Below are 25301 nucleotides of genomic sequence, written 5' to 3'. Positions count from 1 at the left end.
AATTCATTGCTTTTCTCTTTATTGGAGTTTCCTCTTGTCCATTTCTGATACTGAAAAAAATCTATCATGTTAGGAAAAAAACCTAAATTATTTAAAGTTGCATTAAACTTAGAGGAAAATGTCAAATACGATTAATTATGACCAGAAATGTATTTTGAATGTTTGTAGAGTTGTATTTCATATCACATTTTACAAATTTCTTTCGATTTAAAGGAGAGTTCTAGGAAGTTTTGTGATGTATGTCCGGTGTGGGTTTTTTTCCTCTCGAGTTTTGTCTCTAATAAAGGCCTTTTCTGTTTCAAATTACATACGCTTTTTACTGCACAATTTTTGTATTGACTTTATTTCAACTGAAGCGATTATTTCCAGCAGATTTAATTTCGACAATAAGATATATTTTAAATATTTTTACCTTCGCTAGAATTTTCTACTGTTTAAAACAGTAAATAAATAAATTTGATGATGATTCAAGAATATTTGTTTGGTTTCGTTTTGTATCCCTCAAAAGATTTATTTCCAAACATTTTTAAAACAAAATAACAAGAAAAGAGTTATTTTATTTACGTTTGATTTTTTAAAATACTTTTATCTAAAACCGATATTGTGCATTAGGAGATAGTTTGCTTCCGTGCTCAAAACATGGAGTTCACATCTGGGGGACATTTTTATCCCTCAGTTTCCTTCTAACTGACTTTTTTGTGGGGAATCTGCTCGTACTTTTCACCTTTTCTTCACCCCCCCCCCCAAGTTTTTCTTGTGTCATTTAGTAAAAGGCCGCCTGTCTTTCACAAACACGGATTTGTTATTTAAAAAATCAATAGATCTTTATATGCTGGTGTTAAAGGTGTATGGTTTTTCTTATTTCCAACTTCTCTCCTTTTCTCTCTGTCAGGCCTTCTTTTATGGCCTGCAGTCTAATGACGTTTCTTGATTTCTCTTTGTCGACACCAAGTTTTTGTTGTGCGTGCTTTCCACCCTGGTCAACCTTCCCTCCTAGAGGCCCGCTCCGGACAGCGTAGGCCTGGTCGCCCGGGTGGAGGGTGCAGGGTGCCAGGCGCGGGACTTCGGCTCTCGCCTGGGCCATCGCGAGCCCTGAGGGCCCGGCATCCATCCCCAAGCTCCAAGGCTTTCAAGTTCGGTCACCCAAGCAGAGAGATCCTGCCTCTTAAAGAACCCTGGAAAGTTGTGCCGCGTTTTCCCTCAACCCTGGAACACGCAGGGAAAATTATAGGAATCGCCCGCGTCAAAAGCTTTCGACGGCTTCTAGGAACCCAAGCGGGCCTGCCTCTTCCTCCGGAGCTTGCCCTGCTGGGGGCGGGAGGAGGGCGGGAGGGAATCATTTCTTTCAAATGAAGCCCACGCCAGCTTTGAAGCCAATTTCCGCCGCGGACTGTCCGTGGAGAGTTGGCGACCAACACTTTCTCGGACGGCATAACCGCGAGGGGCTTAGATTGGAAATCGGATGAGCCAAGAAGACAAGAGCCAGGGGCCAGAATACCCCAGTAGGGGATGCGCCTTTGGAGGACGGTTCGCCCAGGGTGGGCTTGAGCCCTTTCCCAGAGTGCTCCGGGTGTCTGGGGACTGACCCGAGCGCAGGGCGGGGGACACTTACTTCGTTATCCGCACGCCTTCCTCGCTGGCATCAGAGCCGGACAAATCCCAACCCGCGCCAGGCAAAGATAGATGACTCCTGGCTCCCCCGGCGGCTCAGGGGGCCTGGGCGGGGGAGGAGAGGGGAGGAAGCCGTCGACCGCCGGAGGTAGAGACGGTGGAGGTCCTCCTCCCGGCCCCAAACGAACGAGCCCCTGCGGCCCGAGCAGGGAGATACGCCTCACGGGGACGACTGATGGGGAAGGATGGTGGGCAACAAGTCCGCGCTGGGCGGTGAGCCTAGCACCCCAGAGGCCCGAGGGTCTGGGGCTAGTGGGGCCGACCGTGCAGGGGCTGGGTGGGCGGGAAGGGAGGTGCCAAGGTCGGCCCAGGAGCTGCCTCGGGCGAGGACGGGGAGCTTTCTGCACTGGGCTCCCCGGGGTAGGAGATGGGCCTCGGGTGTGGGCGCTGCCTGCCCTGGGGGAAGAAAGCGAGGAGATAGGTTTCAGAGCTGGGGGAGTCGTTGGTGGGAGATCTGGTATCCCTTAGGCGGCCGCGGGCCGGAGGACCGGGGAGGACGGAGGGTCCTGCGGCCTGGAGTACCAACATAGCCACACCGGGCAACGCCCCCCCGGGCGCCCTTCATTGTTTTGCAGAGCCCGGAGTGTAATAGGTGGGTCCCCTTCTGCAACCGCGCTGCGAGCGAATGACTGCCCTGCTAATCTAGTTTACTTGTAGAAATCGACTGTAAACTGGGGCAACAAGGCAAGGGTGGGGGAAGAAAAGGAAGCGCCCAAGGAGCCGCTGCTGCGTCCCGCCCCCACCTCGGAGCTGTTGGGGTTGGGGCCCGGGGTGGCGCTCCCGACCCGCTGCGTTTTCCTTAGGGAAACACCTAGTGAGGCAGAGGATCTCAGGCCCAAGGTGGCTGCTAAGAGCCCCGATGCCTCGGCTTCGCGTCAAGGTCCCGCCACCCTCGAGCCCGGGTCACTGCCGGGGTCCCGGCCTCGAGCCCTGGCGTCCTCTCCCGACAGCGCCACCGCGTGGGCTGAGGCCGAAACCTTCGGCGCCGGCTCTGCCGGTCGCGTCCCGGAGCCAACCCTTCCGCGTCGCCTACAGTCCGCGGGTTAAGGATGTGGCGGGGGATGGGCAGGTCCCTGGCCCAGGGTACCACCCGGCCACTCAACACAAAAACGCCCTGGCGCGTGCAAAATAGGAACAGTTTGCCCCAACCCCTTGAAATGAAAAGCACACCTGGAAAGCCCAAGCCATAGCACCCTATCCGCACCCCAAATTTCAGGCAGGCCGGCCAGCGTCCAGAAATCAGCTCCCACCCCTCGTAGGGGCGGGCAAGCTCAGGTAGCTGGGTGCAAGGGGGCCCAAACCGCAGTTGCCTCCCAAACGCTTTGCGGCTATGGGCCCACGCGGGTCTTGAACCAAGCGGAGAGGGCGAAAGAGCCCGCTGCCAGACCCAAGGTCCCAGAAACCTACGAGGGACCGGGGGGGTGGGGGGCAGTGTATCCGCCAGCCCAAACTCGTACGGAGTGGGGGCCAACTTAGAGGGCTTCTCGAGCTGGCGCTTCGCCTGTTTTCTCGGTATCACGAATCCCCTCGGACACCCTTTCAGTCAGTCAAGACCTTGGCCTCCGGGAAAGGCCCAGGTGGCTGTGACGGCGGCGACTCGGGCTCAGTGCTCCCCCATCCCGTGGTGCCTTCCCTCCCGCCCTACAGCCAAGCCCAGAAGAACAAGGCATCACCTCGCGCAGTCCCGGCGCCACATCTGGACTTGGGAACACCGAGTCGGGCTTAGAGGACTTCAGTGGGCAGGTTGGGGTTTATTTTCAATAAATTCAGCCGTTCATACACACCCCCACCACCAATCGCACGCGCGCGCGCACACACACACACACACGCCACACACACACACACACACACAGAGGGACTTGTCAACTATTGAGACAGCTATCCAGAAAGGTGTAAATTCACCTGGTGCCCACCCAATTGCAAAGCTCCCAGATCCACACAAAACACTAGCGAACCCTGGAGGTCTGAGCTGCCCCGCGCCCGACTCACGGCGCCAACACCAGCGCTCCGGCAGGGTCGCAGAGGCCGGTGCCCAGCGAGCCGGGGTCTGGGGAGCCACGCAGCGGGCCGGCTGAGCTCCGGCGCCCCGCGGCCGCGTGGTCTACTCGCCTACTCCCTTATTATTGGCTGGGACCTGTTTCTTTCCAAAGTCTGGTGCTTAGTGTCCTACCCTAGGCCACGCGGAGCTCTCTCCCGGCGTGCCGGGCCCTGCGCCCCTGCCCAGTGGCTCACCTCGGCTCCCTGCGCCCGCCTTCGCCCCAGGTGCCCAGGACCGAGCGAGGGGCTGTGGGTCGGCGTGGGGACGCTGGCTGCTCACCTCCAGGAGCAGACAGAAGGTGCCTGCGGCGTCGCGCGTCCAGCCCTGGGGCTGATTTAAATAACTAATAAGCTCAGAGAAATTTTACGAGGGGAACTTTTCCTTTTAGTATCAATAAAGCCTAGTAATTTGGTTTGTTGGTTACCTATGCCCGAGTTCGACTTTCTCAGTCTCTCTCTCTCTTTCTCTCTCTCTCTCTCTCTTTCTCTCTTTCTCTTTTTCTCTCTCTCTCTCTTTTAGAGGCAACGTTTTCAAAAACCGGCAATTGCGTGTGCGTTTGGGATGTGCAAGTGTGAGTGTGAATGTGTGAAAGTTATTTGTTTCAGAAGTCCTTCGTCTCGAGAGCAATCATCATTGTAGCTTTGAGTGAAGAGTTTTCAAAGGTGAACTGTTGTTATTTCTGTCAACAGAAAACTGTTGACAACCATTCAAGTCTCACAATACAAGTATAATATAAGGGAGGGTGGAGTTTCTAAAGATTGTCCCGTGGGATATGACAGAAAGACATCTGCAGTGTTTCCCTAATAGTTTGCATTTTAATTAACTTTCATTACATTCTGACTTCAACTCAATATCCGTTGTTTTCAGCAAAGACTTCTATATAACAAAACATTGAAATTTTTGTTTTGGTTTTCCAATCTTCTTGAAAAATAGTTCTTAATTGTAAGGAATTTTTCCACCTGGGAACCATGCTGTAATTGGAAAAAATAAAAGACCTTTCATGAACAATAACTGCAAATAACCCATTTGTTAGTGTCTGCGGAGTTGCTGGCACCTATACAACATCTCTGAAATATAAGACAATCTAAGAATGTTCCTCTCCAACCATAGTGATATAGACTTTTTTCGTTTTTGTTGTGTGGAAGTTAAAAACACGTTTAAAGGTACTTTTTAGAAAAGTGTAGTGCTAAAATTTACCTGAACTTAAATTCCTTATCAATGTTAGCCTAACGAAATGAAGAGTATTTCTGAATCAGATTATTGTTAGAGTCACACGCTAAATAGTAAAGGAAAATACATGGGAATTAAAGTTTGCAAACTAAGACCAGGGAAAAGCCGGCTCCAGAAGTTACCAGGAACCCACCCAAACCTGTGCACTCTTATCTCCTGTATTTACATATTATAGACAACTTTTCTTTTCCACTTTTAGCTAGAATATTAATGAGCTTCCCTTAGTTCACTTGGTTTTATGCTGTAAGACCCAAAGTCCGCTGAGGGTTGCCCCTGCCAGGTAACTTCCGGAAACCCAGAGTTACTTGGAGACGGACCCGTCCCATTGCACATTCCAAGTGAAGGACATCTCGCCCATTCTTCCCGGAGCCACCACTCATCTAACCTCTTCTGGACACCCAAGAGCTGGGGCACTGGAGCACCTGACCCTTCTCAAGATCATCCCCCAGCTCTTGCCCGCACTTGGCTGCAGCAGGATCTGAGCTGTGGGTATACACACTCCCCATTTTCTGCTTTCCCAGAGGATCACAGACAACTTTTCTTCCCATCTGCTCCCTGCTGGACTCCTATGATCACCCGTCATCCCCAGTTGTTGCCATCTCTGAACTCTTGGTGACCAGCCCTTGTCTCCCAAGCTGGCCAAGTTGAGATAGGACTTGTCCTCCCAGCGCTGTCTCTCAGTACCAGGAAGTTGAGATCAGTGGCAAGGAAAGATGGAAGGATTGGCAAGGAAAGTGCAGGGCCAAGTAGAGTAGCTCAGAGCCTCAGCAATGGGCACCTGACCTCCCCTAAACAACCTGTGGTCTCTCCGACTCCCTGATTTTCCACTATTGGTCCCACCCGGGCTACCAGCCTCCACTGAGCTGCTCTGGGAACTTAGGGTGTCTCCCATTATCTCCCTGCTATGGCATATTTTGGTTTCAGTTGAGCTATTTTCTGAAGATGTGGAAACTCCACTTTTATTCTTTTTCTGTGTCTCAGTACTCTTTTCCTTTTTTAAGAATGTTTCCCAAGTTTTGCCAGACCCTGTGCCATCTCCCCAAGCTCTATTTACAAGAACAAAAAGTGATTTGTCTGTTTATAACAGGTTTAATTAAGACAGTTATGCGCCGTGAACTCTTTGGGCCTCAATCAATGCACTTGGATTTGGAAAGTCAGATAGAATCACATCTTACACGTGCCGCCCCGGCTGGCCGCCCAGGCTGAGGACAGAGCTGTTGTTTTCTACATCAGCCTCACTGAACCTGGGCAAGTCCCCTGCAGAACTGGCGTCCCTGCTCCTCCCAAGAGACCTCAAGTCAGGTCTCCCGGCCAGACTCAGGCCTTCCTGATTCGGGCGTGAAGGGCGGGACGCCCAGAGCGCTCCTGTTGGCTGGGTGGCTAAGGAGCCCGGTGTATAACTTCTGAGGATTCGCCTTTCAGGCTGCTGGAGCTCTCCCCAGCCTGAGGCCTTAGCTCGGCGCTCTCCCTTATCCAGACAGTCCAGTTTCCGCGTGGCGAAAAAGGGGGAGGCAAGTCTCTCTTTTCCAAGGAGCTTTTATCCAACAGCCTCCCCTCCCCCCAACTCTCAGCCTTAGGTGCCGGGCTTCAGCCGAAGCGTTTTTCAAGTTTGTCATCATTGGAAACCTCGGACAAGTGGAGTGTAAAATTTTAAGGGTTTCTAGGTAGGCTCTGACTTCAGGCATTCAATGAAAGGGGAAGGGGGCTGAGGGCGGGGGAGAAAGACGCGCACAGAGGGCTCCCTGTAGTCTGCTGTACTTCCCTCCCTCTGCAGCCCAGTTGCACCCACTAGCACACACTAGTCTTCCCTTCCTCCGGCTTCGGAAGAATTCCCACCACATTCTTTAGCTCTCAGAAAGGAGAGGGCAGTCAGGTCAAGGTCTTTCAGCATCCCTACCCCAGTATAACCTTACCAGCCCCCTCACCACCACCACATTGGCCTAGGACACAGGACCCCGGGGCCAGGGCCTCAGTGACTGCGGCTTATGCCACCTAATACAGAATGGAGTGTCCCCGCCTCCCACTGATCCTCTGGGTCTCAGCATCCAGGCCCTGAAACCCCTGCTATTCTGGCTTGGGAAGCCAGACTTGCCACCAACATCATGATATCACATATAATTGATCCACTCAGTTTTCAGTAGATGTGGAATCCAATAAGAGTAACACCACCCTCCACACCCCACCCTCTCTTCTTTCTCTCTTTCTTTCTTTCTTTCCCTCTTTCTTTTTCTTTCTCTCTCTTTCTTTCTTTCTTTCTTTCTTTCTTTCTTTCTTTCTTTCTTTCTTTCTTTCTTTCTTTCTTTTCTCTCTCTTTTTTAAGAATCCAAGGCACTTGAAACATTCTGAGTGTGCCTGCAGTAGGGTCTCGGAGGAGTTGCTGAAAGCTGTTGAGAGCAGCCACCTTTGCTGTCACTGAGACCTTGGCAGGGTCAGCTCTGGTGGGCTGTGTGCACCCAGGCTCTGGTGGCACCAAGATGGCTTCCTGCAACCCGGTAGGAGGACTGGGGTGGGTGGGTCCAGTATTTCGTTTCTTCCTCTTCCTTTTTTTTTTTTTTTTAATGTCCCTCTTTATTTCTGTTGAAGACTATCCTCAGTATATGAAGGGTGCAGTTGTTTGTCCTAAAGTGGCCTGTAAGTCGCTCCTACTCTGCCACAGGACACTAACTCCGGGAGCGCCTCCTGGCAGGGCCTTCGCTTTGGGCCTAGGCGTCCAATTGAGGCCCAGCAATCCCACCTGTGGGGCATCTTGTAGTGAGGTATTTGTGCATCTGGGGCGGGGAGTGAGGGGGAGAGACCTAGGCTGGTGCAGTATCCACTCTCGCACCTCCTTCCTGAGTGGAGCTCCAGACTAAGTGAGTGAATCCATGAATCAGCTCCACAGCGGAGGGGTAGAAGAAGCAGCCGTCTTCGTTAAATGGGCTGTTGGCAGTTGCGGCTGACTGCCCTACCCCCTCGCAGGCCCGCCTCTGGGCAGGCCTGAGGTGGCCCTGGAGCCCCGCCAGCAGCCCCCGCCCCTCAGGCCGAGCTCTGGCCCTGGCAATCTCTGCACTTTGTCATCACGCCCGAGTATTTGACATTCGCAATTATCTGCAAATACCCTGATCGGTTTGTATATGAAACACTTTTTTTCCTGCCTTAAGGTTGGAATCTGGTAAGTTTCAGACAAGTGGTTGCTGGGGGAGACGACCCAGGGGACCGTGCGGAACCGGGCCAGTGAACCCGATTCCGCGAGGCGGGCGTCGCGAAGGGACTGGTCTGCGTGCCTCACCGGGTTCCCCAGCCCGGCTCGGAGGAAAGGCCGCGCGGAAGCGAGAAAGGGCCCACATCTCGAGTCTCCAGTCTCTCCTTGAAAAGAGCACCCCCTAATCCCGGAGGAAGGGTGGGTGAAGGAGGAGGGGAGATCCCACTACAGGCAAGGCCGGAAGGTTAATCATCTTGATAACCCGAAAGGGTGCTGCCCCGCCTGGCCGTCGTCACCGAGCGTGTCAGTCACCCGCTCTCGATTTCGCCGCAGAATTACCTGCTCAACGAGCCATCCCAAGAAGCCCTCAGCTCCGAGGTCTTCCCGCCCGTAGTCTGCGGGAAGTAAACGGCATCCTCCCGCCAAAGAAGTGGATGCCCCTTCGACTCTCCTCCGCCCCCCGGCGGTTCCTAAATTTAGGAGAGCCAGCCCTGGCATCACTCACTACTCCTGCACCTCAGCTCTGGGATACCCGCCCAGTACAGACAGACCATCAACCAAAAAAGAAAAGAAGAAAAGAAGAAAAGAAACGTGGTGGTGGGGGCGGGGGGGGGTCGTGGGGGCGGGGGGAGGTTGGGCAGGGAGGGTAAAGTAGCGAGATCACTTGTTTGACTCTTCTGTTTTCTCAGGAACCTGATCCTGGCCCCCAGCAGAGCCTAAGGGCCCGAGGCCAGGGACCTAGAGGCCGGACCAAGTTCGCGCGAGGTGTTCACAGCCTAGGCGCCCCGGGCTTGGCTTCGTACTCGCCAACAAGCCGAGTTCCCTTACCACGAGTACATCAGCAACTTCAGAAATAAACATTAGCGAAACCCCTTCCCACATTACCTTGTTGCAGTGCTGCAGACACTGGGCTTAGTCGATGTTCACACCTATTACACTTTCCCAGAAAGTGGGAGGAGCAGGGGGTAGAGAAAGGTATGTGTATTTGCGGGGAGGGGAGATGTGTACAACACCTTCCACAAAAATGGGGAGGTAGCTTAGAAAGTTTTTCTTTGTAACAGCCCAACTTCTGAGAAGGCGGAGATAAGAAGAAAGCAGGCAGGAAACGAATCCCTTCCTCCTCTCCCCTTTACCCGCTTCCTTCACTCTCTAGACCGGGCTGGTCACCCGGCTAGGAATCAAGAGTGTGTGGCTGGGAAGACACCAGTCTCTGTGATCGGGTTCAGCCCAGTTGGGCAAGAAAGTGTGGGCAGCTGGAGAAGGTCGTCACAGTCTCCCGTGGAATCTTGATGCCTGAGAGCCCCATACTGGAAAGGGCTGAGACGACTCTTCCACACACAGGTCGCAGCCCCTGCCGGAGGATCCCCAGGGAGACGCTGGGGACGCTCTGAGCGTCGGCCTTCCTTTACCTCCGACTCCCTGGAGCTTGGTCTGGGGATGCCAACTTGGGGCACGGAGGTCCCGAGCTGCTCCGAAGCTGGAGGGTTTCTGCTTGGGTCAGAGGGACCACGACCTCAGCAGAGCCAGGAGAGGGTCGGGTGACACCCACTGAGTATGGCACTTGATTCAAAACTGACCTCGGCCTGCGGAACAGGCGAGGGCAAGAAGCCTGGTGGCGGGTCAAACCTTCACCCCATTATTTTCTATCATTTTTTATGCCCATATCTTTGTTAAGTGTATGGCTGCTATACACCAACGGCTTATTCTACAGGAAGTGCCCCCGAGGAGGACTGGGTTAAGCTTTGCAAATTTGGCTTCCCACGTAACGCGCTCCATTATTCTGCTCCCGACTTACCCACCTCATCAGTGGGTACCCGGACAGCACCCACTTGGCAGAACTGATGACTGTTTGGGCCCAGCGAAGTGCGCATTGCGCTAACACGCGCACGGAATTGCATCCTTGCCGGAGCCTCCGCACCGTGCGCCCTTCAAAGAGCTGGCGACCCCGCTCACGTGTAAGCAACCTTCCGCTTTGAAACTAATTCGCACCCGCGTCTTTCACCCCAAAGGACTTTGCTGCGGACGCTGCTCTGACCCAAGACGCGGGAGAGAGGTCCCAAAGGCCAGAGCCAGGGGCTGGGGGAATCTTCTGCTCACCTTAGTCCTTGATTTCGAAGGCCCCAATTAGCTATCTGTTGTGTCAGAATCGGCGAGTGCAAAGTGGCTGCGCCCCGCTGACGCTCTCTCTCCCGGGTCCGGGTATCCCAGGGCATCCGGAGCTGGGGTGGGTTGTGCGAACTACCCAAAGCACGCGCAGATACCGGGCAGGGAAGAAGGGCTCCGTGTTCCAAGTATGGTCGTTTACCTCTCCTGAGATCAGCCCTGATCCACTGGTAACCTAAGTGCCTCTGAACTCGGGGAGCTCTTGGTGGGGCGCCTCCCTGCCCCCACCCCTACCCCTGGCTCCTTCCCAGGCCCAGCATCTTTCCCACCATTCTCACCCCTACCACCCCCACGGCCCCGCCCGTTTAGAGGCGTGCGGTGGGCACTCGGTTTACAGAACCGGCGTTTCAGATGTTTATTCGCAACTAATTGCTTGTGCTGGAAAATGCTTGTTACCCGCGCGGAGCGCTTCCGCTCTGCGCGGTCAGGCCAGGCGGGCGGCAGCTTGCTGATCCCTCCCGCAGAGCCTCCGTGGAGCGGGCGGCTGGGAAGCGGTTGTGCCACCCGGGACCAAGCCATCGGCGCTGCTCCGGACTCCCGGTAGGGGGAGCCGCCGCGGGCGCCAGGCCGACTTGTGTTCTGGCCTCGGGTGGGCCCTGCTGCCAGCGGCCGGGACTCCCAGCAGAGCTCGGGAGGACTCCTCACCTGCCCTCCAGATAAGGCGCCATGAGCAGAGAAGGGAACACAAGGCCAAGCTCCCTCCTAATTCCCTGTTGTTGCAGAGCAAAGAAGATGGGGGAGAACTAATTATATTCTCCAGGTCTAAATATTGTTGAAAAATTTGTAGGTGAGATCACCTCCTTTGCCCATATCCATATATAATATATCCATTACATGTGTTTGCCCATATATATGTATATGCCGTATATAAATATGTACATGTGTGTATGTATGTGTATAGCAGTAGTTTAGAACTAGTCTCAGTTCCACAAATTTTAAGCCCTTTTAATATTTTAGGTGACATAATCCCTTCTCACTGTATTTTCCAAGTCACTTATTTCCAAGAGTTTTAGGTGATCCCAGCACAAAATAGGAGCTCAGATGACACTTGCCGGTTTTGCTGCAGTAATGTCATCAAAAGAGTCTCTCTTATTCTGACTCCATAGACTTAAGTAAGGGTTTAAAGGCTTCCATTTTAAGGTATGACTAATGTTTAGAGAACAAGACGAAGCCAAGGTCAAAGGGAAAGCAGTTAGACTGTGAATCTGCAGACCAGTCCGCTGCACCCAGTGTGGCAGTACACCTGTGCTGAACGGCCAGAGACTTCCTGGTCAATACTCCCACAGATAAAAGACTGAAGTCTCTCCTTATACACAAATCCATCTTTTGCTGGGAACCCACAGCTCATAACAACTCTCCTAATGCCAAGTCATCAAGGCCTCTTGAAAGAGAATCATAAAAACAAAGAATTTCAAACTTGGAAGGAAACCTAAAGTTTACTGGTGAGGAGCTTGAACTAAGTAGAGGCAAAGAATCATACTCCAGGTGAGAAAGGCCCCATGCACTGAGCTGAGACTGGAACTCTCCTCTTCTTACTCTCAGTCCAGTAAGTTTGACTACAGAGCACTCATTATCATTGTGATTATGTTCCCACATATTTTGGCGTTCTTAGGCATACTCCTTTAACACTATTGTAATAATAGCAAAATCTGGAAGATCTTTAAAAGAGTGTAACAGTTGCTTCCAAGGGAGGCTGAATCTTAGAAATGACGTTACATATAACATTGACATATCTAGGGGAAAGACTGGAAAAATATAGTTTCATTGCTTTTTTGTGTGTTTTTGTTTTTGTTTGAGATGGAGTGTCACTCTGTCAACCAGGCTGGAGTGCAGTGGTGCTATCTTGGCTCACTGCAACCTCTGCCTCCTGGGTTCAAGCGATTCTCCTGCCTCAGCCTCCCAAGTAGCTGGGACTGCAGATGCCTGCCACCACGCCCAGCTACTTTTTGTATTTTTAGTAGAGATGGAGTTTCACCATATTGGCCAGGCTGGTCTCAAACTCCTGCCTCAGGTGATCCACCCATCTTGGCCTCCCAAAGTGCTGGGATTAGAGGCATGAGCCACCAGACCTGGCCAGTTTTATTGTTTTATCCCTGTTGAATAATGTTGGATATATGAGACTGGGCACAGTGGCTTACGCCTATAATCCCTGCACTTTGGGAGGCCAAGGCAGGTGGATCACTTGAGGCCAGGAGTTCAAGACAAGCTGGCCAACATGGTGAAACCCCATCTCTGTCTCTGCCAAAAATACAAAAATTAACCAGGCGTGGTGTGGGGCACCTGCAATCCCAGCTACTCAGGAGGTTGTGGCAGAAGAATCGCTTGAAGAGGGAGGTTGCAATTAGATTGTGCCACTGCACTCCAGTCTAGGGGATAGAGTGAGATCCTGTCTCCAAGCAAAACAAAGAATATTGGCTATATGCAAATATGTGGATAAATGAACGCATATACAAACAAAATAATGAAAAAGGTGGGATTGTTGGTATTATAAAAGCATTCTTCCAAGTTGTGTATTTTTTCTCCAAAAACCAGACCTAACTTAGTCTTTAATTTAAGTGTTTGTTTATAGATTTTTAAGTGTTACATTTTGGTGTCATTTTTAAGAACCAACGGGCAGGAATTTCTAAAATAAGATTTGAAAAAAATCTAATAAAAAATTGATTTGGCAAAAGTAGGGAAATTTTTTTGAATGAAATATTAAAGGATAAGCCCAAAATATACCACCCACTGACTTTATCATACATCCTGGGATATAAATGATATTTTATCCTCCTTTCTATAATTATCCCCTTTTTGTTTTTTGATAGGATGCACACAAAAATTACTATTTACAAGGTCAATTCACTATTCCTTTTCATATTCTTGTTCACAAAGGCAGAGATACATTATCAAATGAAAGTGTCTCAGTCTTTTTCCGTAACTAATGTCCAATCTTTAGCAAATGGTGCTGTGATGTCATTGAAATGGGTATTGGACAAAGTACCAATTGATTTATTGATTCCCCTTCTTCAAAGTCATTTGGGAATTGAGGAGAAGAATGAAAGGCATAGGCTGGCTGAGATGTGCAATATTTATTCTATCACACACAGACACACAAAAATTACATTTGGCTGATAAAATTGACAATTCAGTAGCATTGCTTACAGCAATTCATAACGAGATGATATTGAGGCCACTCAGCTGATCAACCTGCCTTTTCTTCTCCTTATCATTTTATTTACTCCTCCACTTTCAGCCTTTTAGAAGTCAAAAAGCACCAGGTTTTCAGTTAACCTACGAGGGGAGCATGAGGAAAAGAGGAGCGTCACAGGAAAGGAAATGGTGTATGTACCGTTGCTTTCAAACACAAGACCCCATAAACTCTGCTCTGGGGTCCTATAAGCACAATAGTATCTCTAAGACTGACACTTGCTGGGAATCTAACAAGGGGTCTTCTGTGGTCCATGGACTGGTGTGGCTTCCCACCTTGGGTGGAGCGGGGGCCTCTGAGAGTGTCCTGTGGGCTAAACTTGTGATGGTTCACAGCAGACCCATGACAATACGGAAAGTAAGGCTGCTGTGATTGTCTTAGGTTTTTTAGGAGAGAGTTTCAAAGCAGGGCTTCTTTCAGCCTCAATCACTGAACCAGTTTTTGAGAAGAAAGACTTTTAATCCAAGTCCTGTTATAAATGCCAACTAAACCGCCCAGAGAAACTCCACATTCTGCCTTGGAATTACCATACACAACAGTATCTACAGTGAAGCTGAAAATATATGAATAAAAACAAACCTCGGACTTCCTCTCCCTTGTATGGGTGAGCTGCCTTGAGTACCAGGGAAGATTTACCATAATGCATTTGAAACACAATTGCATGCTAGCTACTTTGTTTTTCCTGCTCCTTTTCCCCACTTCAAGAAGAATGGAATATTTTTGTCTTCCAAGCTTTCTATTCATTTATCTCAATCCTCTAGGTTTAGCACCATCATTTAGAAAATCCCTGCTCAGCCGGGTGCAGTGGTTCATGCCTGTAACTCTAGCATTTTGGGAAGCTGAGGCGGGTGGATCACCTAAGGTCAGGAGTTCGAGAACAGTCTGGTCAACCTAGTGAAACCCCGTCTCTACTAAAAATACAAAAAACTAGCCAGGCGTGGTGGCGGGTGACTGTAATCCCAGCTACTTGGGAGAATCTCTTGAACCCAGGAGGCAGAGGTTGCAGTGAGCCAAGATCACACCATTGTACTCCAGCCTGGGCACCAAGAGTGAAACTCCGTCTCAATTCAGAAAAAGAAAAAAAGAAAATCCCTGCTCACCAACGATGCTTGACTTTTCTATGCCTGTGTGTGCTGGAGTAGGGGAAGGGTATGGTGAAGAGAGGTTCTCCCCTCCTCAGAGCATATGATTCATTTTGCCCACTCTTGAGCCTGGATTGCAGGCTGTCACTATCCCAGGAGAAACTAGATGGAGAATGCCCTGGAAGAAGGATCTGGAACACTGCCTACCTACCCCCCATACATCCCTCCCCAGCCCCTCTCCACTGCCCAATCCTCCCTTCCCAGGCTGGTGTTGAAAATGTTGGATAGGGAAGTGTGATGGAGAAAGAAGAATTACGATCACCTTTAAGAAGGTTATGTGGAGCTGATGAAAGAAATGACTCTCTTTTTAAAAGACTGCTTTTATTTAGGCCGGGTGCAGTGGCTCATACATATAATCCCAGCACTTTGGGAGGCCAAGGTAGGAGGATCACTTGAGGCCAGAAGTTTCAGACCAGCCTGGTGAGACCCCATCTCCACTAAAAATACAAAATTAGCCGGGTGTAGTAGCATATGCCTGTAATCCCAGCTACTTGGGAGGCTGAGGCACGAGAATCACTTTACCCAGGAGGCAGAAGTTGCAGTGAGCCAAGATCATGCCACTGCACTCCAGCCTGGGTGACAGAGCGAGACTCTGTCTCAAAAAACAAAAAACAAACAACAAAAAAAAGAAATTATTTACACAATAGTATCCATCTTCTGCAATGATTATTAAAGATTATTAAAATTTCTGTAAATATTGAAGGAAACAAATTATGCTTTAGGATTTTAAACCTACAGAGTAAGTTAATTCTGTCTTTGCCATTTACTAGCTGTGTAAACTTGCAGAGATCAGCTTGAGACTCTCTGAGCCTCATTTTTTAAATCTGTCAAATGGGTATTATACAAATAGGTGTCTCAGAAAACTGTGAGGATTAAATGAAATGTTACCTGTAAGTTGTTTAGAACAGTTCCCGGAACATAGTAAAAACTCAGAAAGTGTTCAGTAAAATGTTCAGTATATTACTGTGATGTGGAAATTGCTGATCCAGTTGACTCAATTTACACTGCAAATTACTGAATTTGAACAAGGAGGTGAAGATTGAGTCACATTGTTCTCTTTGATCCATTTTCTTTTAGACAAAATCACTCAAACAACCCTGTTACTTCACTAGCAACGACTCTGGATTTTATTAAGCATCTCACTAGTACCTTTTCTTCAGCTGTATGGCACCCTATCTTCCTGTACACCAGAGGCTCCTCAGCTGGGTAAGGTGAGCCAACATTACCAGGACTACAGGCTGAGAGGCCATTTCTTGTGCTTGGGCAAGTAGAACTTTTCATCATACAGTCCCAGAGATGTGAAATTATCAAGGTCAGAGAAGAGAAAAAGAGACTCAGAGAAACTGTGTTCTCTAGTCTTTCATTCAGGAACAAATGGTGTCGTACCAAATGGGTGAAAAGATCCCAGGCTTACTCTGAGAAACATCTCTGTCTTCAGAATTAAACTTGCACAGTGCCTAATAGTGTTTTGTTTGGTGTTGACAAAGTAGTAAGACATTGTCATTTCTGTTTCTCTACAATGATGTGATTTTATGAAAGAAACTGGTTTCACCTTGTCAAATTGGGCAATATTCTCCATCCAGTTTATAAATTCCTATGCTGTTCTTACTGTGGTCAGCTTTTTCTCTGCGCTGTGTTCTTTTTGCTACACTGAGAGCACAAGTAGCCCCAGGAGGCGGCAGTGACAAAGCTGAGATGTCCAGGAATGACAACACCAACTCATTCTGCCCACTTACCTGCAAGACCACATGAAAATCCAGGCGGTTCTGCATGAAGACTCAAAAGAGCTGCCCCTCCAACTTTTCACAAAAGCAAAACAGATTGTAGGAAGTAACAGCTAAAGGCCCACTGCCTCCGTCCTCTGTGTCTCTTTTCAGATGATTTCTCAAAGTCCACACACTAAGTGAAGTCTTCCGTCGGCAGGCCTACCACTGCCTTTGACTTGAGAGGTAAATTATTAAAATGCAAAGAGTTGTCAGGCCCAAAAAGAGAGGTCAGAAGAAAAGCACTCAAGATGCTGCTCTGTCTGGTTTTCTCTTTGATTCAATGTTGTGTTCTTTGTGAACTCTGCCTCCACATTGACATTGGTTTGAAACATTCCGACAATAAAATTTCAGTGACCTTGCAGACTGTGTTCCCTCCCACAAACCAAACAAAAATTGATTGCCTTTTAGCAATCAATACTCTTTGGCAGCTTAAGGGGAGATGCTATGCTGGGAACCCTTGTCCCACTTCAGCCAACTGGGCTGTTATAAACCAAAGCAGAACCAAGGAGCCTGAGGTAGCAACTTTCTTGTTCTTTCCCTCCCCTCCTACAAAACAGCCATTCATTTTTATCACTTTCGTGAATATTTTCAGTCCTAGGAAAGGGAGACAGGACAGAAAAAGGGGATGGCTCAGGATAATAGCCACCCAACTGAATTGACTGAAAGGTTCAGGCTTCTGCTGATATTAGAGACCTCACAGATCCCATTTAATTCAACAGCTATACTGAGAAGCTACTGGTTTATTCATTTATTACTCAGCTGTCTTTTATCTTTTTTTTTTTTTTGAGACAGAGTCTCGCTTTGTCACCCAGGCTGGAGTGCAGTGGTGCTATCTTGGCTCACTGCAACCTCTGCCTCCCGGGTTCAAGCGATTCTCCTGCTTCAGCCTCCCAAGTAGCTGGGATTACAGGCACCCACCACCATGCCCGGCTAAGTTTTGTATTTTTAGTAGAGACGGGGTTTCACCATGTTGGCCATGCTGGTCTCGAACTCCTGACCTCAAGTGATCTGCCCGCCTCAGCCTCCCAAAGTGTTGGGATAACAGACATGAACCACCGCACCCAGCTTGTCTTTTATCTTAAGTAATGAAAACAACTACAAAAGTGATAGCTATGAATTTTTCTAGGCACTTTACATGTGTTATCTCACTTAATCCTCACAACAATACTATGAGTTAGGTACTATTATTATCTACATTTTCCTTCTAAAAGTGAGTTTAGAGAGGTTAGATAATTAGCACAAGGTCACACTGCTAATCAGGAATGAGGCTTAACTAAGATCAGAGCTACTCATACTTTCTTTCTATCTGGTTCTGTCATTAGCATAACAGTGAGAAGTCAAAGATGGGTTTTTAAGTTCATGGCCTTTTCTAAAGGCACCATTTAGCAATCATTTTGAAATACCTTTGCCAGCCAGGAGCTGCCCTAGGCACATTAAAAAAATACAACATTGCACCCTCTGAGAGTGTACAATCTATGATCGACTATTATTTGGATCACATCCTGCTAGATCACACAGATAATGGACAAAATACATGATTAAACTAAACAGAGGTTTTATAGCCATATGTACAATGACAAAAGTTCATATTCTTTAGTGACGATTGCAGAGGATTAGCATATTTAAAAGTGCAGGCCATAGAGGAGGTGGGTTTTCTAGCCCACTGATGAAATTTGGGAGGCTGGGCACCATGGCTCAAGCCAGCAATCCCAGCACTTTTGGAGACCAAGGTGGGTGGGTCACCTGAAGTCAGGAGTTCAACACCAGCCTGACCAATATGATGAAACCCCGTCTCTACTAAAAATACAGATTAGCTGGGTGTGGTGGCATGTGCCTGTCATCCCAGCTACTTGGGAGACTGAGACAGGAGAATCACTTGAACCCAGGAGGCGGAGGTTGTGGTGAGCCAAGATTGCGCCATTGTACTCCAGCCTGGGAAACAAGAGCAAAACTCTGTCTCAAAAAAAAAAAAAAAAAAAAAAAAGAAAGAAAGAAAGAAAGAAATATGAAGCCTGTTCCATGGAGAAAAGGGTACCTCCAACGCTGATGAAAATAGACAAATGAACAGAGCTGTCCACAATAATAAGGGAAGAAACTTGGTGTAGACAATGAGGTTCACAGTTTGCTAAGGACAAAAGATGGAGCAGTGATGAGAATAGTCAACAAGAGTCACAGGGAGGGTGGTTGATTGGCAAGTCAGGGCAAAGTTCATGTTTCCCAAGGTTACACAATCAGCTTGTTACTGACACCCCAAGTCCCCCCATTAGTTTTCTATTCCTCTGTATTGATGATCACCATCCCTATAAAGTCTTTCTACAAATATTTGTGAGAAGGATGACACAGTGGTCTGACACATATTAAGTCATATAGCAAAGATGTAAATAAAGTTCTCAAAATATAATTATCAATGGAATATCTATTACATGTTTAGAACTATGCCAGATGGTGTGAGGAAAGCAGGGAATTTGCAAGATCTCACCCTTGTCCTCAAATAACTTGGAATTTATTTAGGATACAAGAATCACACCCGTAAAATAGTTGGCAACAACTAAAATGACATAATCAATTTTCCAAGGGATGTGGTACAGACATAAATAAAATGTCACAGACATGACAGATAAGCTTAAGAATTCATATGCTCCAGACTGGGCACGGTGGCTCACACCTGTAATCCCAGCAATTTGGGAGGCCCATGCAGGCAGATCACTTGAGGTCGTGAGTTCAACACCAGCCTGGCCAACATGGTGAAGCCCCATCTCTACTAAAAATATAAAAATTATCCAGGTATTGTGGCAGGCACCTGTAATCCCAGCCACTCAGGAGGCTGAGACAGAAGAATCTTTTGAACCTGTGAGGTGGAGTTGCAGGGAGCTGAGAACATGCCAGTGTACTCCAGGTTGGGCAACAGAGCAAGACTCTGTCTCAAAAAAAAAGAAAAAAAAAAAGATTAATATGGTCCAGGAAGGTGAGATCCGGAAAAATGGCTGTGACTTAAGTAAGCTGTGAGGGCCAGGATTGACAAGAGCAGAAGCTGGATGCTGTAAGCAAACTATGCAGGCTTGCCTTCAGAGTCCAGGCTGAAGGGCTGGGGAACAGCACATTTGAGAGTTAGAGTAGGACTATTTATGGAGGCTTCAAATGCTGCCCAAAACATTTAGACTTGTCAGAAAAGAACCTAAAGCCAAAGTAGCTCCTGACTGTGTCTCCCATCCCCCACATTTTGAGGCATTGAAAACTGACTTCATTTTTTCATTCTTCCAAAAGTCATACATACTTACTGTACAAGCATTTAATACAGTAAGAAAAATAAAAACATCAGCTCCAACAAAAAATGAAAAAAGAAATATAATACAACTTTAGTAACTCTACTTGGTGCATTCTGAAGTAAAGACTGCTCACAATGAAAAGGATTTGGGGAATTATTGTGGCAATAATATGCAGCTTTGAGGAACAAAAGGTGAGTGGCTAGTAGACAAGTTACCAGCAAGATAGGCAGCAAGATAAGCCTGTGAGAATCCTGAGAGCCAGGCCCAGTAGCAGTGGGAACAGGAAGGAAAGGCTGGATCTGAGAGATCTTCAAGAGGACGGCACCACCAGGCATTCTCTTCTGATAACTGCATTGCACAGAGTCCTCCCAGCCTTTTGGAGTCCTTGCCCCTGGGCATAGCAATCAGAATCTTTGCCTGGGTTTACCTCTTCCATTTGTTTTCTTTCAGAGCCTGAATTACCTAGTGTCTCAGAAACTGTTCTGATCCCAGTAAAATATTCCCAAAGTGTGTCAAGAGAGTACTAAAGTTCTAGAAATTACTATCTGCATGAGAGATTCTGGAAACTGTTTTTCAGCTTTTCAGAAACACTTTCATAGATTCAGACTCTTGGAGTGACCACCTGAAGTCTTTACAAACTGAGCAGGTGTAGAGGGTGCTCCTGGGTTAGGTATATGCTGGATAGGCATCTCCTTCAGGGAAGAGAATGTAACCCCCATATGGTCAAAACAGCATCCACATTTCATAATTCACCACAGCACTTCAGTGTTTGCTCTCTCCATCTCCACCAGCAAATCACTTTTCTCAGTTGCTTCATGCTTCTCGCACTCATTTTCCAGCTCTGTTTTGCACTAGCAATTCTTTATCATACTCTTTGGCAGCTTAAGGTGAGATGCCATGCTGGGAACCCTTGTCCCACTTCAGCCAACTGGGCTATTATAAACTAAAGCAGAACCAAGGAGCCTGAGGTAGCAACTTTCTTGCTCTTTCCCTCCCCTCCTACAAAACAGCTATATGTTTTTATCACTTCTGTGGATATTTTCAGTCATAGGAAAGGGAAAAGGAGCAGAAGAAGGGGATGGCTCTCTATAACCACCAGCAACTTCTCTGCCTCTAAATTATCTTTTTTTTTTTTTTTTTTTTGAGATGGAGTCTCGCTCTGTCACCCAGGCTGGAGTGCAGTGATGCGATCTCGGCTCACTGCAACTTCTGCCTCCTGGGTTCAAGCCAGTTCTCCTGCCTCAGCCTCCCAGAGTAGCTGGGACTACAGGCATGTGCCACCATACCCGGCTAATTTTTGTATTTTTATAGAGATGGGGTTTCGCCATGTTGGCCAAGCTGGTCTCGAACTCCTGACCTCAGGTGATCCTCCTGCCTCAGCCTCCCAAAGTGCTGGGATTACAGGCGTGAGCCACTGTGCCCAGCCTCTACATTACTTTTGAATCACAACGAATAACCAAACTGTTTAAAGAGAAGATACTTTTCTAGGCAATGCATTTTTTTGGTGTGGTGAAACATGAGGTGGATAGATCTTCAGAAATACATAACATCAGTTATATTAAGAGTAGCTCTCATTGCTATAATAGTAAGAAGCTTGTTACCGACTTCAGGTTCCCAATATTGTTCTCAGGTCTTCATCAGGTCACATGACTTCCCAGCTCCTCTTGCAGCTATGTGACAAGTTTTGGCCAATTAAATGATGTAAGTGATGGGTGCTAATCTTGGTCTTATTTTTAAAATAATCAGGCCAGCACTTTGGGAGGCTGAGGTCGGTGGATCATGAGGTCAGGAGATCGAGACCATCCTGGCTAACATGGTGAAATCCCGTCTCTACTAAAAATACAAAAATTAGCTGGGCATGTTGGCAGGCAACTGTAATCCCAGCTACTCGGGAGGCTGACGCAGGAGAATCACTTGAACCCAGGAGACAGAGGTTGCAGTGAGCCACGACTGTGCCACTGTACTCCAGCCTGGCAATAGAGCAAGACTTCATCTAAAAAATAAAATAAAATAAAATAAAAATCAGGCATGTACCTTCTCGAACTATTTGTATGCCTGAAAAAAAATAAGAATTTAAGAAGCCACCTTGAACATACGATGAGACTCAATTGCTTTATTTTGTTTGTTTTTTGCATTTTTTGTTTTGAGATGGAGTCTCACTGTGTCACTCAGGCTGGGGTGCAGTGGCACGATCTCAGCTCACTGCAACCTCTGCCTCCAGGTTCAAGCGATTCTCCCACCTCAGCCTCCCGAGTAGCTGGGACTACAGGTGCACACCACCATGCCTGGCTAATTTTTGTATTTTTAGTAGAGATGGGGTTTCACCATGTTGGCCAAGCTGGTCTCGAGCTCTTGACCTCAAGTGATCCACATTCCTTGGCCTCCCAAAGTGCTGGGGTTACAGGCATGAGCCACTGCGCCTGGCCAAGACTCAATCATTGAAGAAGGCAGACTGTCCCACCAGAAAAACAAGCTCCTATCCTGCTTAAATCACTCTGCTTAGGAGTCCTTCTGTAGCCCAACTAGTTTTATCATATTTTATATATAGGGCAACTGTGAAGTCAAATAAACCTACTGTCATTCATTCAATCATTATATAATTGATACAATCTTTCCTGAAGATATTATAGCAGAAGTAATAATAGGTATGCAGAGACTTGAGTGGGATTGAGGGAGGCCGCATGGTCTGAAAAATGAATTGTCATCTGGAAATCAGAAAAGCTGAGTTCTAATTATAATAGTAGTTATCATTTACTGAATGTTTACTATTAGTAGGTAATTTGTAAATGTTTCACATTTATTATCCCACTGAATCCTCACAGCAACCTTTAGAGAGATATATTTTCTTATCCCATTTTACAGATGAGGAAAATGAGATCAGAAAAGTTAAATAACTTACCCAAAGTCACAGAATAAACAGAACCCAGATTTGAAGCCAGATCTGATTTCATCACTTGTATTTTTTTTTTTTTTTTTTTTTTTGGGACGGAGTCTCACTCTGTCGCCCAGGCTGGAGTGCAAGTGGTGTGATCTCTGCTCACTGCAACCTTGCAACCTCTGCCCCCCGGGTTCACGCCATTCTCCTGCCTCAGCCTCCTGAGTAGCTGGGACTACAGGCACCCGCCACCACGCCTGGCTAAGTTTTTGTATTTTTAGTAGAGACGGGGTTTCACCGTGTTAGCCAGGGTTAGTAGAGACTCCTGACCTCATGATCCACCTGCCTTGGCCTCCCAAAGTGCTGGAATTACAGGCATGAGCCACCGCGCCTGGCCTTTAAAAACTTTTTTTTTTTTTTTGAGACAGTCTTGCTCTGTTACTCAAGCTGGGGTGTGGTGGTATAATGTCAGCTCACTGCAACTTCCACCTTCTGATCGCAAGTGATTCTCCTTTCTCAGCCTGTGGAGTAGCTGTGACTACAGGCACGTGCCACCAGACCTGGCTAGTTTTTTTATTTTTAGTAGAGATGGGGTTTCATCATGTTGGCCAGGCTGGTCTTGAACTCCCAACCTCAGGTGATCTACCCACCTCAGCCTCCCAAAGTGCTGGGATTCCAGGTGTGAGCCACCAGGCCCAGTCATCTCCTTTATTATTATTATTATTATTAGAGACAGAGTCTCACCTTGTCGCCCAGGCTAGAGTGCAGTGGCGCCATCTCAGTTCACTGCATCTTCAGCCTCCCAGGTTCAAGCAATTTTCCTGCCTCAGCCTCCTGAGTGTCTGGGATTACAGGTGCCCACCATCACACCCAGCTAATTTTTGTATTTTTAGTAGGCATGAGGTTTCACAATGTTGGCCAGGCTGGTCTCAAACACCTGACCTCAGGCAATCTGCCTGTCTCAGCCTCCCAAACTGCTGGGATTACAGGCGTGAGTCACCATGCCCAGCCCCATCACCTGTATTCTTGACCATTATATTGACATGTCCCTACTAGCTGTGTGACCTTTGATAAGTATTCTCCCTCCCCTGGATCTCATTTTCCTTCTTTAGGAAGTGAAAGCACTTGATGGAACCATCCCTTGTGTCCATTTTGACTCTGTCACTCTGTCAAATGACTATGGTTCTAAGTTTGTCTGTGCAATGATTTTCTTGGAGCTAGGCAAGTTGCTGAACCTATTTTTATAACACATTCATGTCAGAAATCATGGTAATCTCTAAATACAACACAAAAGTGTGGCCAAGAACAATTAGCATCTGTGGCATTGATGTAGAGATCATTGCTACCATTTTCCCCAGCCCTTTGATTTCCTAACTTCTCTGTCTCACATTCCCTGCTGGTTCATGGCTGCCATTTCAGGACTTAAACAAATAATGGAAACTGAGGAAACTTGCTCCAGACCATTTAACATTTCCAGACCACACCACAACCCCCAGGTGTATCCAGGCTTCTACTTCTATCATGGTCACCATCATCATCACTCTACTGATGGGAAAGCTCTAACAACCATTCCTTTCTTAGGTTTCCTCTTCTTCCAGTGATCCATCTCTGCAAAGTGGACAGGTCTTGCAGCACCCATCCTACCCTGAAGCAGGCTCCCAGCACCCTCTGCTGGGCTCTGCCTAAAGCAGAGGAACCAGCAGGGCCTTTCAGAGCAGGGAGGTCACTGAAGGAATCAAACAGAGACAGGGATCAAACAAAGCCATTCATGCTGAGTGAAGGCAGTACTCCAATTAGGCTCCTTCCCTCCATTTCCTAAAGGCAGCTTTCCAAATCTTGACATCCAAATCCTATACATTATTTTCCTTGCCCTTAAGGGGACATAATTGCTTGAATTCAGACAGCTGTGGACCACTCATTCCCTGCCCCACCTCGGTCACCCTCTATGCACCAGTAGAAGCCACCAAAGACCAGAAGCCAAGGTATCTAATCAGATCTTCCATGATCCATCACCAGTTCTGTCACTTAACAGCTTTTAAATGCTGGTCAAGGCAACCTTTTTTTGGTTTCTTAGCTATAACATATGGATAAAAATCTATACATGCCTTGTCTGCCTCACAAGATGTTGTGACAATAAAAAGTGATAATTTGCTGAAAAGGACTTTGAAAACTGTAAAGTACTTTGCAAAATTCAGTTATTCCTGCTTTGATATCAATGTCTATGAGTCAAACCACAATGTCAGTTTAGAAAAACAATAAAGCAAGTTCTTACACATAAAATATATTATCTGAAATTTTTATATCAACCAAATAAACAGAATTATCAGCTTTCCTAAGCTTGATGTGGTAACATGCTCTTATCCAAAATCTCAGTAATCTACAAACGTAGATTCCACATGTAGAACCTGGTATCATCTCAGAAGCTAACCCCAAGTCAAATCTAGTTAGAGTCATAGAGAACTGCACCTTATCCCCACACCATTCTCTAGGACAGGAGCCCACACAAAGGAAATCAAAGTGCTTGGGATGGGAAGACAGGGTGGAAATTCCTGTGTGTTTAGCCAGGCTGCAAACCAAACACGTTGGGGAGTTTTTGTTACTCCCCCTGCTTTGAGGCCACCCTTTTCTACTAGTGACATTTCTGCCTTTGCAGTCTCATTCGGTGGCACCTCTGCCCATTCACTGGACTTTAGCGCCCTCTAGGTGGGGTCTGTCCTCCTAGCCACTAGTGCCATGCTGTCCAATACAAATATAATACGACATATGTAATTTTAAATGC

The 25301-nt window shown here is 47.7% G+C and overlaps 1 protein-coding gene, 1 long non-coding RNA gene and 1 pseudogene across 2 annotated transcripts in view; 2 read left to right on the top strand and 1 right to left on the bottom strand.

The window, feature by feature from the left end:
• Positions 1-25301, top strand: part of SPATS2L (spermatogenesis associated serine rich 2 like) — a 1108221-nt gene that overhangs the window by 85726 nt on the left and 997194 nt on the right. The gene's annotated exons all lie outside the window — the stretch shown is intronic.
• Positions 9040-10580, top strand: LOC126932307 (uncharacterized; annotated as a pseudogene).
• LOC126932162 (uncharacterized) overlaps positions 13309-25301 on the bottom strand; it is an 83752-nt gene continuing 71759 nt past the window's right edge. Inside the window, exon 3 of the long non-coding RNA XR_007718126.1 lies at positions 13309-13556. This is a non-coding gene — a long non-coding RNA (uncharacterized LOC126932162). The remainder of the gene's footprint in view (positions 13557-25301) is intronic.

The sequence above is a fragment of the Macaca thibetana genome, chromosome 12, assembly GCF_024542745.1.
Source record: "Macaca thibetana thibetana isolate TM-01 chromosome 12, ASM2454274v1, whole genome shotgun sequence".
NCBI lineage: Eukaryota > Metazoa > Chordata > Mammalia > Primates > Cercopithecidae > Macaca > Macaca thibetana.
This window is presented reverse-complemented; position numbering and strand designations above follow the sequence as displayed.